Genomic DNA, 21,324 nt, shown 5'->3' on the forward strand with positions numbered 1-21,324 from the left:
GACACTCACAAATAAGTATCCTACTTGCAACCCATCAACCTGCGATAGCCCCAGTTCCATCTCTTCCAATTCTAACAACATAAGTTCCCAGTCTTGTGCAATTGGATACGTCCACCGTCCTTTCTCCTCCTCCCGGCGTAAGGCCGTCCCTTCCGCCCTGCCCCATCTCAACAGGTCAGCTTGCCACACAGCTACTCCAGGTGATCTGGGGGACTTCCATCGCATTGTTAAAGCTCTAATTGCCAATAATAGAGGCAGGTCTAAGAATTTCAATTGAGCCTTATGGAGTTTAGGGCGTTTACGGTGTCCCACTAAACAATACAGCGCTTCCTCTGGCACCGGCAGGGCAGTCACAGTATGTAGGATATGGCAAATTTACCCCCAATAACCGCGTAAGTGCGGGCACGCCCAGAGCATATGAAGGAGGACAGCTTCATCCGCCCTACAACGAGGACAATGGTGGGGGGAATCCGGGAGCATTCGATGTAGTCTTTGGGGGGTAAGGTATGCCCTATGCAACACCATAACCTGAATAAACTTACATTTAACATTCCTAGACACCTTTCTGGGGTGCTCGAGGACAACCTTCCATGCCTTATCTGAGAGAGCCTCCCCTGTGTCTTGTGTCCATGTGTTTCGAAGTGTGGTGAGGGATGTGGCGGCATGTTCCCTAATCCCAGTATAAAGCCACCGCACCAAGTGGCCACCCGCTCCCATATAATAGAGGAAATGCACCAGTTCATGTTGTGCAGGTTTGATCCGCTGTGGGGCCCATGTACATCTTATGTAGTGTGACACAGTGGCATGTAGTAGGTATAACTGTTGGGGAGCCCCTGTGGTTTGCAGAAAGGATTCATGATCTAGTAAAATGTCATCCCCCAAAAAAGCCCCTACATCCTCCACCCCAGCTTCCGTCCAGGGCAGTAGCCTACGTTGCTTCAGTCGTCCCTGCGGAGTTGGAATGCCTAACAGAGGAACGTTCTCTGCAAAGGGCGTAGTCGCAGAAGTATATTCCAGTGCCTTCCTCCAGCACATCAGAGCCGTGCGCAGGAGAGGGTGGCAATCTGGGGGAATCCGGGCTTTAGGCAACAACAGGGAGTGTAATTCGCCACGTGCCCATTGATCCGCTGTATAATTAATCTCGTGTAGGTTCCTGCCCGCCACCCATCGCGCCAGCCACTGAAGCTGGCTGGCATAATAATAGCTGCGTAGGTCCGGCACTCCAAGGCCTCCCAATCTGGTGTCAAGTTGCAGCTTTCGGAGGCCGATACGTCTCCGCCCGGACCCCCAAACAAGAGTGATCAAAAACGTATTTAGGGTATCAAATATCTGTTATGGAAGGATGACAGGCAAGTTAACAAAGTAGTATAACATGCGGGGAAGCAGGACCATCTTTGAGACGGCGATCCTACCCATAACGGACAGGGGCAAGGACGTCCAGAACCCCACACTCCTGCAGAGGTTAGTGATGGCCCTCCGAACATTACCCTCATTCTGGTTTTTGGGCTTTCTATATACCTGGATGCCCAGATACTTAAACGTGGTCTCGGCCACCGGAATCCGGTACTCCCCGAAATGAACTAGTGGAGGGCACGGTAATTCCTTGAAGTAAAAGCCAATAGACTTTCCGGGGTTAATGGCTAGGCCAGAAACATTCTCAAAGCTAAGAAAAATGTCAGCTATTTCCGAATGATCTTCTCCTAGGTCCCGGAGAAACAATAAGATATCATCTGTGTATATTGATATCAGGTTGTGTGCCCCACCAATAAAAATACCCATTCGTTCATCCCGGGCCCGGAGGGCTATGGCCAAGGGTTCCAACTTTAAAACAAATAAAATGGGTGACAGGGGGCAACCCTGCCGAGTGCCGCTGTATACTGGGTAGCTATCTGAAATGTACCGACCGGTACGCACTCGGGCCGAGGGATCTGTGTATAATAGCCGCACCCATTTTAACAAAGAATCCGGAAAACCGAAGCGCAGCAGTACCTCAAACATGAACATCCATGATAATGAGTTGAACGCCTGTCTGAGGTCCAGTGCAATACAGCCACCTTGGGGGAGTTCCCGCGGTGTGGCAGTCATAAGTGCGTGGAGTCCCCGCGTGTTCTGGGACGTACTCCTACCGAGGAGGAAACCACACTGATCCGGGTGTATCAGGGCAGTGAGGTGGTGTTGTACCCTCAGAGCGATGGCTTTACTGAGTATTTTGTACTCTGTGGAGAGCATTGAAAGAGGCCTATAATTAGTCAATTCGAGCGCATCTCTACCGGGTTTTGGTATAGACGTAACCAGGGCCTGCATCGTTGAGGCAGGTAGGTGACCTTCCTCATATGACGTCTTATATATCTTTTCAAGAATGAGCACCAGGGTTTCGGAGTATGTCTGGTAAAACTCCACTGGGAACCCGTCCATGCCCGGAGTCTTATTACGATTAAGGTCCCGGATCGCCGCTCGGATTTCCTGTTGTGTAATGGGAACGTCCACCTCATCTTGTATATCTCGTGACAGGGTTGGGAAGGGCATATCACGTAAGAATTCCCAAATCCGCCCTGGGTCCTTTGGGGGAAGGGAGCATATAACTCTTGCAGATGATCATGGAACGTTTAAACAATAAATGAATAAAGCTATCTATAGGAACTGTGCATTCACATCAGGATACAATCACGAAATCCAAGTAATTTGTGGTGAAAAAAGTGTGTTCCCATCAGATACCCATCCTGTACCGCCCTACATCATTTGGGATCCTTCACCCGAAGGAAGTGGATGCGTATCCACTATGGATTAGGTAGATTGTAGCCTAACCTCTTTGAAGGATACAGAGATGTGATGAGAGAAAAGTGGTATCAGGGGGTAAACTGACTAGCAGTGCAAAGAAATTAGTGGAAGTGCTGTGTGCAAAAAAATTGTGAATAAATTAAGATTGGGTTGCGGAAATGGAAGGTAAATTTTAATAGGATCCTATCCACACCCAAGAATAAAAACAGTGCAAAGTAGTATGTAACAAATGACTACTTAGATGGAATCGAGGTCGACATGTTTCTGCAGTGGAACAGGGTCAAAGGATCCCTTCCTGCTTCATCAGGACCTTAACAAAAACGCTACTGCTAATGTGTGAATTATAGTGATATAAAGAATAAAAATCATATCACCCACTATATGGGGAATTCACTCTCCACCTCACCCGGCTACAGCTCAGGTAGAAATGGAGCACCACTCTGTCCGTCGGTACTCCGGACATCCGTCTTGGCTGTCTTAGTGGGAGGTGATCATGGAACACCTTATTAATCTCGGACTGTGTAACTACGATGTCGCCTAACTGATCACAAATCTGTGTAATTACCGGGGGGTCGGGCCTATCGCGTACCATGCGAGCCAGCAGAGCACCTGGCCTATCAGCTTCGGCTTGTTGACGGCGTAAATACTCTTTATGGTCAATGATCCTCAATGTTTCTAACAGTTCTGCATGTTCTATATTCCCTGCTTGTAGGTCCCCCTTCTTTCCTGGGTCTACACTTTCCAGTAGTTTTAGGCGGGACTCAACGTCGCAAAGTCTCTTATGAATTTCTTGTCGGGCCCCACCAACTGGCCAATGGCAGCACCCCGCAGTACCACCTTCATAGCATCCCACACCACCAAATTGGACATTGCGGAATCCTAATTATCTCTAAAATAATTACTTAAAGTTTCAGACAGGGATGTACGAAATGGAGCATCTTCCAACAGTGTCGGGTTAAGTCTCCAGGTGGGCACCAGAGACGGCACCCTACCCCACAGAAGGCCAATCGTCAAGGGTCTGTGATCAGAGAAAGTTTTAGCTAAGTATTCTGACGCATTAATCTTGGACACTAAGGAGTTGGAACACAGAAATCTATCAATTCGGGTGTGTAAGTTGTGTACGGGGGAAAAATAAGAGTACTCCTGGTGGGTCGGATATAGTGCCCGCCAAGCATCCACTAGCCCCATCCCTCAACCCAGGTCTGAAAGGTCTCAGTCAATTTAGTTACCCAGGCCATCTGGAGGGGGGTGCGACCTATCCAGGCCCACATCTAACACCATATTCCAGTCGCCACCCAGGATCCAGGGAATATCCACCCAATCTGACAGTGCTTGTCCTACCTTACAAAGGAATGCATCATGGTCAGAATTCAGGGCGTAAATACTGCCAAGGACCAGCAGAGTTCCATCCAGCGTGCCTTTCACTAAGACGTACCTCCCCTGATCATCCACTTTCCCCTCCATTTCCACTGTGGTAAATAAAATTACCGGGACTATTTTTCCATACATTAATAACAATAAGAATAGCTCATAAAATGAGAGGCAGAGTCCGTGGTATCTGAGTCATACGGGCTTTAATTAAGATGACTCGAGTCACTGAGAATCGGGTTCCATCACCACTAAGGTTCAGGAAGGGATATCTAACGTTTTATTAACATCACACATTATATATAGTAAAACCATACAATTGTAATGAATACAGTAGGCGTAACAAGTGAAGAGAGAGAGAGATAAGAACATATGGGCGTAAAAGATGGCGTGTAAGGAGGCGTACACGTAGGTGTGCACTTGATGAGTCATAGAAGTGTCATAGGTGGGTGGATGCATAGCGAAAATCTGCAGGGTCAGCAGAAACCTTTACCCTACATGTGCGCGCAACTGAACATGACGTGAGATTGACGTGTAACTGGGGAGAGCTGGGGGGTTTGACTTTAGCACTAGTAGAGGAGTCTGGAGTCTGGGATGTCAGAACGACCTGCACCTTTGGCATATCTGATATCTTGTGTTTGGAGGATGTATTGTCTGAAGTAAAGGTCTCTCGAGCAGAGGCCGTTCATCACTGAATGCTAGTGGGTGCATATATGTCTTCGTGCAATGCGCGGGGCCATGGGCATAATATGGCAATGGGTTCAGTAAATCACTTGTATGGAGACAGGAAGGCTGGGCCCTATGCTCTGCAGGCGGAAATATGTTTACCTATTTCACTAGACTGGAATGTGTTTTTGCGGAGGCTGAGCAGATAACTGTAGGCAAAATACCGTCTTGGCAGGCAGGCCAGGCCGGGCACCGCTCGGCTGGGCAGGGAGTAAGGTAGAGGTCAGGGATGCATACCTAAACTGCAGCTTTCAGAGACAGAAGAGGCTCGGAGCCTGAATTCAGGGCCTGGCTCGGCTGAGCCACAAAAACGTGCGCTTCGCGATATTTAAAAGTGCACCATGTAAATGCATTGGCCTTAGAGCGGAATTAACATTACATACATGGAAGGCCTAATAACTGACATGCTAACATTGGACGGAAATGCAGGGGCATTATTATGACATGCACGGGAAGGGAATTACACGATAACATGAACATACATGGGGCATAGGTACATGGATAGGGTGCGAGGGGGGGACACACTGACTACCTAAAATTTCTGTTTCCTCATTCCCTCCTTGTCCCCTACTGCGCCCTCTAGGATATATCGATTTTCATGAGACCATCTATTTGTTCATATAACATCATTTGCTCGTCTTTTTTTATTCGAGCACGGGAACGTGAACGTGGACGGGGAATGCAAGCAGTGGCACACAAGCCGCAAATCGCTGGGCCACATTGCAGACAGAGAAAGCAACTGAATAGTATGAGCAGTATCATACCTAGGAATGACAATACTTTCCATCCCCAGGCTGAGATCACACTCCAGAGCCAACCGGACCAAGTCCAGGTGCCAGGATTCTGGTGTATCTGGTGAGCTATCTTATGGAGCCTTGTTATTGCTGCATATTCTGATGGTGCGTTATTAGGAATAAACACACAGCAACTGGAGCCGATCACTCTACAAGCTCCGCCCCTATCGGCCAGGATGACGTCAAGAACAAGGCGGTTCTGAAGAACAACAAGTCTCATAGCAGACTGCTCTTCCGTTAAGTTACCTAGGGCAGAAGTAGTCTCATTCACTACTGCTTCCAAAGTTCTGGTCAATTTGCGTATTAATTTACTGTTTTGGACGGGACCCACAAAGAAAAAGAATCCTTTATTGAAATCTGTATATTGCTCCCACGCTGTCTCAGTCTGATCGACAATTGGGGACTCGATCTCCCTCTTGTGTCTGACATGTACGAGTCGGGAATCTCGATGATAATTGGATGGGGCTAGAAAAACTGGTGGCAGTAAGAATGCAATATAACATGTTCCACCCCAATCTAAAGGCAGACGTACATAAGCTGTCTGACCACAAATAAAATAGGAATGGCGGGAAGCTTTGAAAGTAGATTTTCCTTTATCACTGAATTCGACCACAGTATTACAATCACTGTGTCCTAAGTGTACTGAGCCATTTTTTCTTACGCATAATTCACCTTTCACTGGTAAGACGGTTATAAACGGTAAATCCGAATTAGTCTCAGACTGGACGTTCAGAATCATGAGGTTAAGGGAAAAATGTCCTAATTCGTACACTTCGTTTTCTAGATCGGTCCCTGTCCTTTGGGGAAGACCGTCCTTGTCTGGGAAACATGCTTTATTCATGACTGTATTCAGGTCTCCCCATATCCAATCGCCCTGGGAAACTGTGGACTTACTGTCTAGTGATGACATTAAAGCAAACCATGCTCCGCACGAACCATTGTGCGAAAACGGATAAGGAAAAAGAGGCAGAGCTCCCTTCATTTTCTGGTAGGGTGGGAGTCGGCCACATACCCAGCAATCTGTTACATTGCTGGTCTGGTGGGAATGGTGTAACATACGGATGAAAGTATTGTTGCGCAGTGCTAGTCGATAGGATAGTTCGTGAGGTGGCAGGTCACTGAATGTGTGCTCTACAGTGTCATTGAAAGAAGAATGTACATGTGAACCAAGAGGAGGAAAGAAAACATGTAGCGTCAAACTTATACATATAATCGATATACTTAGAAAAAACATAATGATCAAAGTAACTATGCATTGACTGCGTAGATTTTTGCAATATTTATCTCTCATTTGTCTCTGTCTATCTCTCTCACTATTTGGGTCTACAGTCTTATACATGTCAGGAACCTGTCTAACCGCTTCACCCGAGGGGGACTTAAACAATTAAACGCTGTCTGACTTACTAGACCGAAGCTTAGACCGATACTCCTGTTGCGGAGTTTTTTCTAGCAAAGGGAGTTTAGTGTCAATATCAGAACTGTTCTCAGAAACCTTCGCGAAACAGTCTTTGGAATCCTTTCCTGAGCCAAGTCCATGAAATCGCTTCACGTGGTGAGCATGGATCCAGCCCTTACGTCCTTCCACTTTGATAGCCGTCCTCATCGTCAGTAGCACAAGCTTCGGTGACTTCCAACGCTGTTCCAGAGGGCTTGACCGGTCAAAATTTCTCACCAGGACTAGATCACCAGGGACGATGACGTGGTCTTTAACCTGGGTGTTGTCTGGGAAAGCGGCGGCAACCTGTGAACGACAAGAGAGTAGTGCAGACATCAAGGAAGCCAGGTAATCTGTCAGCATATTACTGTCGACATCTGTGATTTTTCTCGGCATAGGCGTACCCCACATATTTGGAGGTCTACCGAAAACTACCTCATAAGGAGATAGTCCTGTTCTGGAATGAGCTACCATACGCATGTAAAAGAGGGCAACCGGCAGGGCTACCATCCAATCCACGCCTTTTTCTGCACAGGCCTTCGCTAGTCGTGTTTTTAGAGTCTGATTGTGTCTCTCAACGAGGCCAGCTGCCTCAGGATGTCGTACGCAATGGAACTTCCACTGGTACCCTAACAGAAGAGATACTTGTTTCATTAATTCAGAAGAGAATGGCTGTCCATTATCTGAGTACACGACACGGGGCAAGCCGTATCGCGGGAAGAATTCACGGACCAACTGTTTGGCAGTGGTCACAGCGGTGTAATCCGGGACTGGGTACGCTTCTGTCCATCTGGATAGGGCACATACAACTACGAGGACATACTTGAATCCTCGGCATCTGTCCATCTGGATATAATCCATCTGGAGGACTTCAAAAGGGTGGTCAGGAGGATGAAATCCACCTTGTTCCACGGGAATGCCTTTGCCTGGATTGAACTGACAACAGATCATGCAGGTACGCATTTTCTGTTTCGCTGCTGCACGTAAATGTTTGTTGAACCAGATATTCTGTATACTGTCTAACATGGCTTTTTCTCCTAAGTGTGCTGGACTATGTGCTGTATTAATGATAGCTTGAACCATAGAGACGGGGAGAAACCATGTGGCTTTTCCCTTTTTCATCCACCCCTGATCTGTCTGGACCCCTCCTTGTTCAGTCCATTTCTTGATTTCGTCTGGAGTGGCATGTGTCTGTATGTCGAGTACATCTTGTGTGGGATCCCTGACTGTCATGCAATTCGTCAGTGATGGTACTTCAGTCTTTGTCGTGTCAGTTGGACTGTCTGTATGAGTCTGTGCTGTAAGTTTGGCTGTTCGATCCGCCAGGTCGTTACCCTGGGAAATAGTGTCAGTGAGTTTCGTATGTGCTTTGCACTTCATGATGGCTATTGCTGTAGGCAAGTGTATTGCATCTAACAGAGCTTGAATAAGGGGACCATGCTGTATCTTGGCTCCATGAGAGGTCAAAAAACCTCTCTCCTGCCAGAGAACACCGAAGTCGTGAACGACTCCGAACACGTACTGTGAATCTGTGTATATGTTTACTTTCAGGTTCTTGGCTCGTATGCAGGCTTGGGTCAGAGCAATGAGCTCTGCTGCTTGGGCAGACAAGGTGTCAATACGTTGTGTTTCTATAACTTCAGTATCGGTGGTTACTGCATATGCGGCCACTAACTCTCCTGTGCTTGTTCTCATACATGAACCATCCACATAAAGTGTCAGGTCTGGGTCGGGCAATGCAATGTCTGTCAAGTCTTGTTTTGGCTTCGTCACTGTGTTAATGACTTCCACACAGTCATGTGGTGTAGGGTCTGCTGTGATTGAGGGTAAAAGTGTAGCAGGGTTTAATATGTTACAACGTCTGATCTCTATGTGTGGCTGGAACAGTGTCAATTCATATCCTGTCAGTCTTGCTATGGTCAAATGTTGTGTCTGTGTCCGGTTTAAGAGGACTTCCACTGAATGTGGAACTTGTACTGTCAGAGGATGTCCTAACACTATGGAGTCGCTTTGTCTGATTGCTAGTGCTGTTGCTGCAACTGATTTTAGGCACGCAGGCAGGGCCTGGGCCACTGGATCCAATGTACTAGAAAAGTAAGCACAAGGCTTGTGTTTTCCTGCTTGATCTTGTGTGAGAACAGATAATGCTGTGCCATCGCGTTCAGTGACAAAAAGTGTAAAAGGTTTGCTGTAACATGGTGTCGCTAAAACAGGTGCTTGACATAGAGCTTTCTTCAGTTCATCAAAAGCAAGTGTATGTTCCTGAGTCCAAGGGAGGACAGTCGAAGTCGCTGCCTCCTGTGTTGTCAACTGTATGAGTGGTTTGGCTAGATATGCGTACTGAGGAATCCATTGTCTGCAGTAAGAAGTGAGGCCAATGAAGGCCCGTACTTCCTTTTGTGTCTTGGGCTGTGGAAGATGTGCAATTAACTGAATGGGGTCAGGTGTCAACTGTCTACCCCTCTTGGACAGCAAGTGTCCAAGGTATACCACTTGCTGGGCACAGAATTGTAGCTTCGAAGGGGACACTTTATGCCCCTTTTCTGCTAGGAAGTATAAGACTGTCAGTGATGCACGTTCGCAGTCTCGTTCTGTCCGCGCTGTGATCAATAGATCATCAACGTATTGAAGCAGTGCAGTGTCAGTAGGCATGTGAATACTGTCTAGTTGTCGTTTCAGTGCTTGACTGTAAATACTAGGGCTTTCTGTGAAGCCTTGAGGAGCCCTTGCAAATTTGAAGCTTTGGCCATTTAAACAGAATCCGAAGAGGTACTGGCTTTCCGGATGGATTGGGACACTAAAGAAGGCGTTCTTGAGATCTATGACAGTGAAGAATGCTGCTTCGGAATCAATTGCAGTCAATAGGGAAGAAATGTCTGGGACCACTGGGTACTGGGGTATTATGCATTTGTTCAATTCTCGGAGGTCAATCACTAGTCTGTAGACCGGTGGTGCATTTGGGTCAGTACGTTTAAGAATCGGAATGATAGGAGAATTACATACATTGGAGTCAGTTTCAACAACCACTCCTTGTGCAATGAGTTCGTCAACAATTTTCAGTAAGGCCACTACAGCCTCAGGTGGTAACTTGTATTGTCGGATTCGTGGCAGTACAACTCCTTGTTTGAGTGTGACACGGTATGGTGTAATGTGCATGTAACCTACATCAGTCGGACCTTGCGCCCATAAATGCTGTGGTACATTCTGAAGTCTTGGATCAAAATCTCTCAACACATAATGTCCTTTAAAATCACGTAAAAACAATCTCACTCCTTCCGGAGAACAACAAATCACTGCTCCTAGCTCTTTCAATGTTTTTATACCAAGCAAATTCTCTGGACATGATTTCGTAAGCAACAAGTCTGTAGTGCGGGACAATGGACCAACTTCTAGGGAAACTGGCTTTGACACTTCGTTAACAATAGGCTTTCCTGAAAATCCCAGGGAAATATTTCGTGTGCCTGAGAGGGGTGCCCCTGGAACCTCGTCATGACTGATGGTAGTTCTGCCCGCCCCTGTGTCAATCAGAAATTTTCTGTCTTTCCCTAATACATGACTATGCACATAGGGACCCTCTTGATCTACAGGAACCTCGATAAGGGGCAAGCCAACCTCCCTCTCTAGGCCGTTTCATGAATACTGTTGATAATCTGGGTAGTCTGACTGTGCATACTGGTACATTTGTTGCGTGACATGTTGTGTGGCAGCTATGGGTTGGGGTACAGCTACTGTCTGTTGTGTGTTCTGTGGAGGTTGCGGGTTCTGCGGGATGTGTTCCTGTCTAGGAGGACGCGGTCTTTCTTTCGTCTTGCCTGTAGCTATATTGTGTTTCAGGACAGTACATTCATTTATATAGTGACCTGGCTGCTTGCAGTAGTTGCAGTTCCCCTTTATAGGCGCCGCGCCCTTTCTTTGACCATCGGCAGCTGGAACTGATTGTGCAACTAGGACTTTCATTTTCGTGTCTTTCATACGTCTCTTTTCTTGTTCCTGTTCTTCTCTAATCCGGTTCTGGTGGTACTGTAACATTTGTAACATTTGGGAAGGACTATTAGCTTGCCAGGTACTTTCAACCTTCAGTACTCTATTTTTAATCTGGGGTAAGGAATTCTCTACTAATTTGGTCACAAAAAGATGTGGATACGATTCACTACTTGTCTTTAGGCCGCTATTAATAATGAAACATTTTTCAAATCTAGAATAGAAGTCACTAGTGTCTTCATCTTGTTTCTGTTTGCAGGCTGAAATAGCATCCCAATCTTCCTTTTTGGTAATCAATAATCTCGGCAAAACCTGTATCAATAGCTCGGGTAATTCTTTAACTCTATCCCCGAGACCAGTACCAGGGGTTCGTGTATTATCCTGGTTTTCTAATTCTGCCCAGTTAATCTTTTTCTCTCCCACCTCCCACTCTTTTTTTTCGTAAATGCCTGCCGGTAACAGGACTTTCAGCATTTTAATCGTATCAGCATAAGTATACTCTCCCATGCGGAGCATGTCTTTTAATTCACGGTGGAACCCTGCTGGATCTTTATCATGACAGGGCAGTAATTTTTTCATTTCCAATAATTCCATTTTCGTCAAGGGTGTGTAAACAAATACTCGTTGAAGCGTACCCGCTTCAGTTCTGACGGGATGAACCTCTCGTAAGGGATTCTGTCTGTCTATTTAAAAGGTCTTCCTTTCTCGGTGTGGAACAGGAACAAAATGTGGAGTCAGGAAAGTCATGTATTTATGTCTTTGTTCTAGTATGAGATTAATTAATTTGGTACCTAGACCTCTCCACCTTGCTAGGAGTAAATCGTCCAATAATTTATATAGGGGACCTGGATCAGAATGCTGACTCTCGTACAATGTGATGAGATGTTGAATCATGTACATACCAGCTAAACGCTGTTCTTCCGGAGGAAGACTCAAAAATGTTTGCGCTACTATGTCATCCTTATATATGTTAGAATTGCCGGCCCATTGTACTGCTGACCGGGCTAGTTCCTGTTCATGCATGGTACTAAGTTTGCTACTCCCTACTCGTCTTTTCAATGCTTGGTCAGTGGCTTGGAATACGTGTTCAAGGGAATACTGTTCTGGTATGGGCGAAAGAGAACGTTTCTTGTATTCTAGTCGTATGGGTCTATCAAAAGGTCTCGCCCTACCTACGTAATTTATTTTACCCGGGTCCTCAATTGCTAAATCATCGTCCTCTGAGATTTCGTCATCCTCTTTCTCGGCTTCTTTCTCCGCCTGTTCTCTCTCGTGTATCTCAACAATTTCTTTACGAATTTTTCTGTACATGGCTTCTACACAACTCTGTTTATCATGTTTACCAGCAGCTATGTTGTCACTCCAGTTTGTCAGGACTTTAGATACTTCTTTATTTGGCTGGTCTTGTTCCCTTATCAAACAATTAATCAAAAACTGTAAGAGCATACGTTGAAGCTCTACTTTTCTATGTGCCATGGCCTCGTGAATACTTTCTGGTCCCTCCCCCGTTCTAATGAAGTGGTATATTTTGTCTAAATGTTCCTTCATGTCTGGTAGAATAAGCAAGTAATTTGTAACGCGTCTTAATCGTACTGAGTATATAATCATTGAACCCTCCCCTGGTACTGGATCATATATGCAATCAGTAAGGTGCTGTCTAAGAGGTGCGTGTGTAGCTGCTTTTGGCGTATGCTGTAATGCTAGATCTCGTAGTGATGATCGTTTTAACTGAGGTGGGGTGGAGGGGCCCCCTCCCGTTGCCCCCAAACTGGACTCGCCTAGGCTTGAATCGGCTTTTACTGGCTGCGTTGTCGCTGTCAGCGTTGTCGCTGGTAATGCAGGTTGGTCTTGGGTTACAGGTGTTGTATGAAAAGGATTGGTAGGACCGGTGGCAGGAGGAACAGTGGGGGGGTTCTTGTTATTAACAGGGTTGGGAGGATTAGTAGGAGGTACACGTACGTTTACATACTCTGGAGCAGCGTCATCTAAATAGGAAGAAAGAAAAATGTCCGCTGCGGTCTGTTTATGACTACGGAGTTTAGTCGGGATCAGTGGTGGCGGCAAGTTACTGGGTACTTCCGGGGTCATCTTAGGTAGGCCCTCGGCGAGAAGGGGATACATGCCTTTAATAAGGGCATTTCTTTGTCGGTCTAATTGTTCTGCTCTAACTCGTTCACCTTCTTCTAGTAATTCTTTTTCTTGGGCTTTTTCTGATGCTTCTCTACTTCTCTCTGCTTTCTTAATTTCTTTCTCTGTTCTTCCATGTGCTTCTTTACGCCACAATTCTATGGCATCTTTCTGGGATTGTCTGGCTTTCTTTTTCCACAGTGCTTCCTCTACTCTCATGATGCAATCAGCATCCCATGTCCCTGAGACAGGCCATCTATATTTCTCTTCCAGGTCTTTAGTGTAATCCACCCATAAATCTAAGTACAGTATGGCATCTAAGCCATGCTTGTGATACATAAAATGTCCAGGAGTGTCCCTAGGCGGGACGGGAACTGCCTCTTCGAGTATCCCTTTCCTGGTTCCTATCTGACGTAACTTCGAAAACAGCGGCATGTTTGAACTGACTTGAACGAAAACACATTAAGCACAATAATAAACTGTAAACAATCATTCATACCACGACACTAAAAAACATTGCGAACAGATACTACCTGGTACATAGAATAACACAACTCTGAAAAATCTCGAGAAACAACACTAGAATACTGGATGCACTGCTAGAACAGTACAGTCATACCGGTCCCATAAAGAGACACGTCATACCGCATCCACCTAGTGGACACGTCTTTACCGGATCTGTGTACCCAGACCCGTCTTGACCGGGCTCAGATAAATGAACCCGTCTATATGCGTTCCCAACAACGGTACTCACCGGGAAGCACAGCTGAAGGCCTCGGAAACTCGATACTGGACTGGACTGCTACGACTTCTTGCTGCTACGCATGCGCCTCGGAACAGGTGGGCCTCCGGATACCTCGGACCTTGCTCTCTCGGCTTGGGCTCTGGTCGGGACAGTCCACAATCCTCACCGCCTCGTGTGGATGCCTGGTCGCAGTCTCCGTCTCCTCCGTAGGCCTGAGGGAGTTACAGGAAAACCCGCGGATGTGCACTGAAGGGTCCGTCACGGCTGTAGAAGGGGTCAGGGGGCTGCGTTTACATCGCTGGCGCGTGGGGATGGGGACTCGTCCCTATTCGGGCGCCAGATTCTGTGGTAAATAAAATTACCGGGACTATTTTTCCATACATTAATAACAATAAGAATAGCTCATAAAATGAGAGGCAGAGTCCGTGGTATCTGAGTCATACGGGCTTTAATTAAGATGACTCGAGTCACTGAGAATCGGGTTCCATCACCACTAAGGTTCAGGAAGGGATATCTAACGTTTTATTAACATCACACATTATATATAGTAAAACCATACAATTGTAATGAATACAGTAGGCGTAACAAGTGAAGAGAGAGAGAGATAAGAACATATGGCAGTAAAAGAAGGCGTGTAAGGAGGCGTACACGTAGGTGTGCACTTGATGAGTCATAGAAGTGTCATAGGTGGGTGGATGCATAGAGAAAATCTGCAGGGTCAGCAGAAACCTTTACCCTACATGTGCGCGCAACTGAACATGACGTGAGATTGACGTGTAACTGGGGAGAGCTGGGGGTTTGACTTTAGCACTAGTAGAGGAGTCTGGAGTCTGGGATGTCAGAACGACCTGCACCTTTGGCATATCTGATATCTTGTGTTTGGAGGATGTATTGTCTGAAGTAAAGGTCTCTCGAGCAGAGGCCGTTCATCACTGAATGCTAGTGGGTGCATATATTTCTTCGTGCAATGCGCGGGGCCATGGGCATACTATGGCAATGGGTTCAGTAAATCACTTGTATGGAGACAGGAAGGCTGGGCCCTATGCTCTGCAGGCGGAAATATGTTTACCTATTTCACTAGACTGGAATGTGTTTTTGCGGAGGCTGAGCAGATAACTGTAGGCAAAATACCGTCTTGGCAGGCAGGCCAGGCCGGGCACCGCTCGGCTGGGCAGGGAGTAAGGTAGAGGTCAGGGATGCATACCTAAACTGCAGCTTTTAGAGACAGAAGAGGCTCAGAGCCTGAATTCAGGGCCTGGCTCGGCTGAGCCACAAAAACGTGCGCTTCGCGATATTTAAAAGTGCACCATGTAAATGCATTGGCAACGCAGGCCTTAGAGCGGAATTAACATTACATACATGGAAGGCCTAATAACTGACATGCTAACATTGGACGGAAATGCAGGGGCATTATTATGACATGCATGGGAAGGGAATTACACGATAACATGAACATACATGGGGCATAGGTACATGGATAGGGTGCGAGGGGGGGGACACACTGACTACCTAAAATTTCTGTTTCCTCACTACAAAGGGTGTTCCGTGACGTACCCAAATTGCCGCCCCTCAGGAAAAGGCGGAGTAGGAAGTGGAATAAATTATGCCACTCCATCTCTTCCTCAGCGTATGAATGTCAGATGTTGTTAGGTGAGATTCCTGAAGGAATGCAATTTGTGCATGGTGTCGCAGCAAGAACGTATGGATCCTGTGTCTCTTTTGTATTGCACCCAGCCCACGCACATTCCAGGTAGCTAGGCTATAGGTCCCTATTGTGTTAACCATAATCTCGTTTGGGTTGAACCCGAGGTGCTACCAGTCCCTTTCTAATGCATAGCGTTAAAGTTGGCCAGGAGACGTACCCTTTACCACCCAAAAACAGAAGTAACTTGGCGCAGCTGAAGAACATTGCTGAGCCGAAGAAGAAAAACCTAACCAGAACTATCCAAGTACTGGAGCGTGCGCCAGTGGGGTGGCAGCCAAGCACTGTCTTAGTATCACAACTGTTCTCTTAGGTGAAGCTGGCTCAACGGTGTGCCAGCCCAGGGGTACCATTGTCAGGAGAATATTCCTAGTGATCTTCCGGAGGACCCTAATAGGGGAACTGCAATGTCTATCGGGACCCAACAGCCAAGGTGGTCTCACCCTCCTTATATATACAGTCTTAAATCCAATGTATCTGGGACCCATCTCGCAGGATCTAAACTAGAAATAATTCCCCAGTCTCCCCCAGTCCCTCCCGCATTATACATCTACAAGCATCAGCTAGATGTCACAGAAAATAGGATATCAAAGCTCTTCAGGCGAGCCATCTGTTCCCAGCCGGGACTCAGAGACTCTTAATTGTCCAATATGTCATCAGCCTCTCTGGGCGTTACAGTTGGGAATAAAAGCATGCTGTTTTCCGAATCCAAATGGATTGTGCTGTCGTCCGTGTCCGTGTTGATCTTCTCCTGATCTTCCCGAAAGTTGCCCACCAGTTCAATAGCTCCCAGTTGGTCATCCTTCTACTGCTCCCACGATGGTCCCAGTCGTCCTGATCTCCACTCCAGAGCCGGAGAATTCCCAGCTTCACGGTCCGAGCCGGTCCGAGATCCGCCAGCGGATGTGTCCTGAGTCGCCTCCTGACCACGTTCGATGCCCATCACTTCGAGCCACTCCTCCACATCTGTGTGGCTCTCGAAGAAGTGCATTTTTTTGTCATACACGATCTTTAATCGGGCCCCCTCACATCGCTCCGGAAGGCCAATGACGCGGATGTTGTTGTGTCGATTACGGCCTTCCGCATCCTCCACGCTGTCCGTCAGGGAGGCAACTTGTTGTCGCAACTGCTGAATAGATGTAGTGTGCTCCGCCACTGTTGGTGTGAGATCTGCCACCACAATGCCCTAATCCATAGCTTTATCAGCCAGTTTATTGTGGTCCGCTTTGAGCAAGGAGAGATTGGTGGTAAGGGCCCCTAGCTGTAACTCCATTGCTGACCTGGATTCCCTAATAATCTTTAGGATCAAATCTAGTTTGTCTGTTTGGTGTCCCCCGGCGGGGTTCAACGCAGCTGCCCCAGACAGTGCCCCTCCATCCACAGTGTCCTGCGTCTGCTGCACAGCGGCCGTGCCATCCCGGCCCTCCATCGCCGTCGCCCCTTTCCGGACCATGGCCAGTCCAATTGAGACACCAACACACTGCGCGTTTGAGTTGACCAGCCCAGGCACTGCCAACCAAGGTTGTCCGTGCATCCAGCACTCTCCCACACCACACTACTGGCTCTGTTATGTTAAGGCATAGGGCACAGCGCTAGGGTCCCCCACTGCAGTCCTGCGTCAGTGCCACACATTAACGGGCTCACAGCCGCTCTCCTCTGCCTTTGGAGCACTTGCCCGCATTCCAAAGAATAGCCAACTATGGTGCAGGCCTCTGATCCTGCAGGGTGCACACTCAGGGGACATGGGAAGAGGGAGAACTGCGACACTCCAATGCAGTACCCAACGATTCTAGCATGCCCCAGCTCTGTCCTAAGTTGTGAGCCATTAAGCTGTGTCCACCAGCACCACCCGGCAGGGGGGCCTCCATCAGCGCCGCATCAATAGGGGGGAGGGAGGAGGGGGGCGTGAAAAAGGAAAAGAGCCCCCCCGAGTATCGCCAGCCTCGCCCCCTTACCTCCGGGTCCAGGTCTTCAGGCCGCCACACAGGCCAGCAGGACTCCGAGCCCCGGCCACCAGAAGGGACCGCTGGTTGCATCCGCCGAGATTCTTTGAACCAGCCGCCCCGCAGTGACGTCCTCTCACCGGGCGGCTGGTCAGCAGGGGCACAGTCGCAGGCAGCACCGCACTCCGACGGCCCTCTGATGCTCCGAGCGCTGTCGCGGAATCACTGAGCCCGAGACCCGGCACTTCCGGTTTTGCACACCCGGATCGGCCCAGGCCCAGTCAGCACGCAAGTCCCTGGCTTTATTAAAGGAAGTAGGCCGCAGCAGGCCCAAGCTCTCCCACGACGTCTCGCTGCTCCCCGCGGTTCCCGGTGGCGCCCGGAGGCTCCGGGGGGTTGCGCCGTCCAGGCCTCTCCGCTGGGATCTCCCGGGGCCCTCCAGAAGCGCGTCGCAGGGTAACAACCCCCAGGCGGCACTGGAGCACTAGCTTCCTCCGACCGCTATCGTGGCTGGCTAGCCACGCCCCCCGTCTAGTTGTCAACTTGTCATGGCCTCTCCCTGAGGGCAGGTTTGCACACACACCAAACCCATCCGGTACATGCGTCACAGGTCATGTGACCACGCAAATATAATGGATCGCCAATGTCACATCCTTTATTGCCTGTGGTGACTGGATGGCGGACGCTCCATGGGTCTGAATCATAAAGAGTCCATGAAAAGTTGCGCAGAGGGTTAGTCGCACCCTGAGCTGTATGGCCGTCACGGGCCTACCACCACGTGGTGCAGACTTGAATTGCACAGGGTTAGTGACACCCGAAGATGATGTGGACGTCAGGGGCTTACTACCACGTGACCCAGACTTGAGTTGCACAGGGTTAGTGCCACCCAAAGCTGATGTGGCCATCAGGGGCCTACCACCACGATTGTATCCAAACTCAGACTATTGCGCGATAGCTCTCAGCCTCAAGCCGCACAAACACGTTGATATGCATAATAGCATTTAAATGACCTAATTCCAACAGAACCATAATAATCCAATGTAATCCATTTATTGTTCAATCCATGTTTATTCCACATTAATCTCAATTTTTGCAATAGTGGCCAAGTGGTTCCAAACTTTTAAGTACAGAATAAATGCCTATCCAGGCCTTTTACAACGACTCGTTATATCCACTTTGTCAACTTAGGTAATCATATGTGTTTTCACCCTCACCCAATGCATTAAGGCGTCTTGTCCTTCGTCAGGGGTAGCTGCAGTGTAAAAATAGACCATCAGTAATTTTGAACAATATGTAAATCAGTAATCTTAAATCAATGCAAAACGCTTAACTCCATACACATGTGTGTACCAAAAAAACACAAAATGCGGTAATCTCCCCTCATGGTGGTATCAGACGCCACAGGACCTGTGTCCACACCATCCATGTTCGCTAAATCCGTTCCATATTCACCCTTCTTGCTACTTCCTACCAAGTGATCCGGCTCCACTCCCATATGAGCACAGCATCTATTTTGCCCCAGGCACCTCATCCCCTGCGGCCCCAGCTGCCCTGAGTGAGGAGGCTATTGATCTCCTGAGACAGATCTCTGTTGAGCAGACTGCTCTGCTGAATGCCATCCAGGCGCAGTTCAACCAGCTGGGGCAGACAATGGACTATCTGGAAGGCATTCAGAGTAATATGTCTGTCCTACAGAGATTGTTTCAGGCTCAGGCCCCCTCACTGACGATAGCCTTTCCCTAACCCCAGCCTCCCATCCAACCTCCTGCCCCTTCTCCATACCAAATCCTTTTACCCACACATGTCCCGAGTAAACGTAAACATAAGCATACACCCACACCAACATCCACATGCAGCACACACACACCTACAAAGACAGCAAGAACCCCGGCATGCACCCACTGAACAGACTCTCACCAGTCCCACCACACACATACCCACAGAGCCCACAAAAGCAGACAGAGCCCAGACACATCAGATCCACACACACACCAGCACTAAGCATGGGCGAATTTTGCGAACCTGGCGTTCGCGAATTTGCGTATTTGCGAACTCACAATCCGCAAAATCAGCGAATTCTCGCAAATTTGTGATTTTTTTTTGTGTTCGCAAGGGTTTCTGCCAGTTCGCGAGGGTTTTGTACCAGTTCGCAATTGCGAACTTACTTGTCGGCTCGCAACGGTTGCGACTATGTTGTTTCTACGTCTGGTTCATCATCACAGGTTCACAGCACCCTCTGTTTCACCACTGCCACTCTGTTTCACCCATGCCACCCTCTGGTACATCAATGCCACCCTCTGGTTCATCACTGTAGATTATGGGGGGAGGGAAGCAAGCACACCTGTCCTGCTTCATCTGACATGAATTAATTTGGGGTTGATTTATTAATGTGTCACTGTTTTAAAATTCCAGTCTGGCACCTGCTTCCTTATCTGTAATTTGCTTTCTGTTGCAGTGCAATTTTTTTTCCAGGACCTTTGTGGCCTACTTGTAGCTATTCTATGAGCCTGCTGTGAGGATCAGAGCAGGGTCATAGAATTGTTGCAACTAGCAACTGAACTCTGGAGGGGCCCCAGTCAGGAAGCACTACAGGGAATGGTTACTAATGATGAGTTTGAACTTTTGCACCTGCTGAGTGCTTTCAGTTTTGCAAATCTTGTTTTTCTGCAGAACAGCAACTGTAATGCCCCAAACAAACATAGGCAACTGAACTCTGGAGGGGCCCCTCAGGAAGTACTACAGGGAATAGTTACTAATGATGAGTGAACTTTTGCACCTGCTGAGTGCTTTCAGTTTTGCAAAACTCGTTTTTCTGCAGAACAGCAACTGTAATGCCCCAAACAAACTTACTTGTGAAAGTTGATTTCTAATCCAAAAGTGATCCAAAGAAAGTCAAAAGGTCTCAAATCCCAAAAAGTGCAGGCAAATGTCAACCTGAGGAGTTATTCTGATAAAAATCATCATTTTCAGAAGGTCTATGCTACTTGCTAGTGGATTTCTTGTAAAGAATTGCAAATTTTGTAATTTTGCGAGTGCGAGATTGTTGCTGCCCGCCGCACCTACATGTTCGCAATTGCGAACTCTTGCGATGCGTCGCCAAACTCCTGCGGGATCCCGCAGCAAGATCGAAAAAATGGCGCAGCACTCGCAAAATATCGAGAAAAACAACTCGGCAAATGCTGAATGACGGTAAGTGAACGCCGCACGCCGCAATATTGTATCACCAAGAAAAAAAATCTGCTGCGTGCGAATTTGCGGATTTTCGGTAAATTCGCGAGAGTTCGCGGATTGCGAATTTACTGAAAATCCGCAAAATCCGCGAGCGGAACGGATTTTCCGCCCATGCTTAACCAGCACCAACAGGCACACCCATTAAACACACAGACACTCCCTCTACCTCCCAAAGCCCACCCCTTGTCATCCCACCTCCCCAGGCTCCAATGGAGAGCCGTTTCCCTTGGCATTCCCTCTGCCATTGCCACTACCTCCCCTACCATAGTCGAACCAGCCCCTCCCAATACAGACCCCAGCCCTCCTCTTTACACCTTTGAGGTGCCTGGTCTGCCCACTAGATGCTCCTTCCTGGGGAGGCTTCCCTGATGGAGTCATGTTAGGCAAGCAGAGTGGTACAGCATAGTGCTGGGCCGGTTTGTACTGTTGGATTGGTCATTGGCTTTCGTTTTCACCTGTTTTACTAAAATTAATTTACCTATTAATGACACATT

Source organism: Lissotriton vulgaris, chromosome 5 (assembly GCF_964263255.1).
Source record: "Lissotriton vulgaris chromosome 5, aLisVul1.2, whole genome shotgun sequence".
Taxonomy (NCBI): domain Eukaryota; kingdom Metazoa; phylum Chordata; class Amphibia; order Caudata; family Salamandridae; genus Lissotriton; species Lissotriton vulgaris.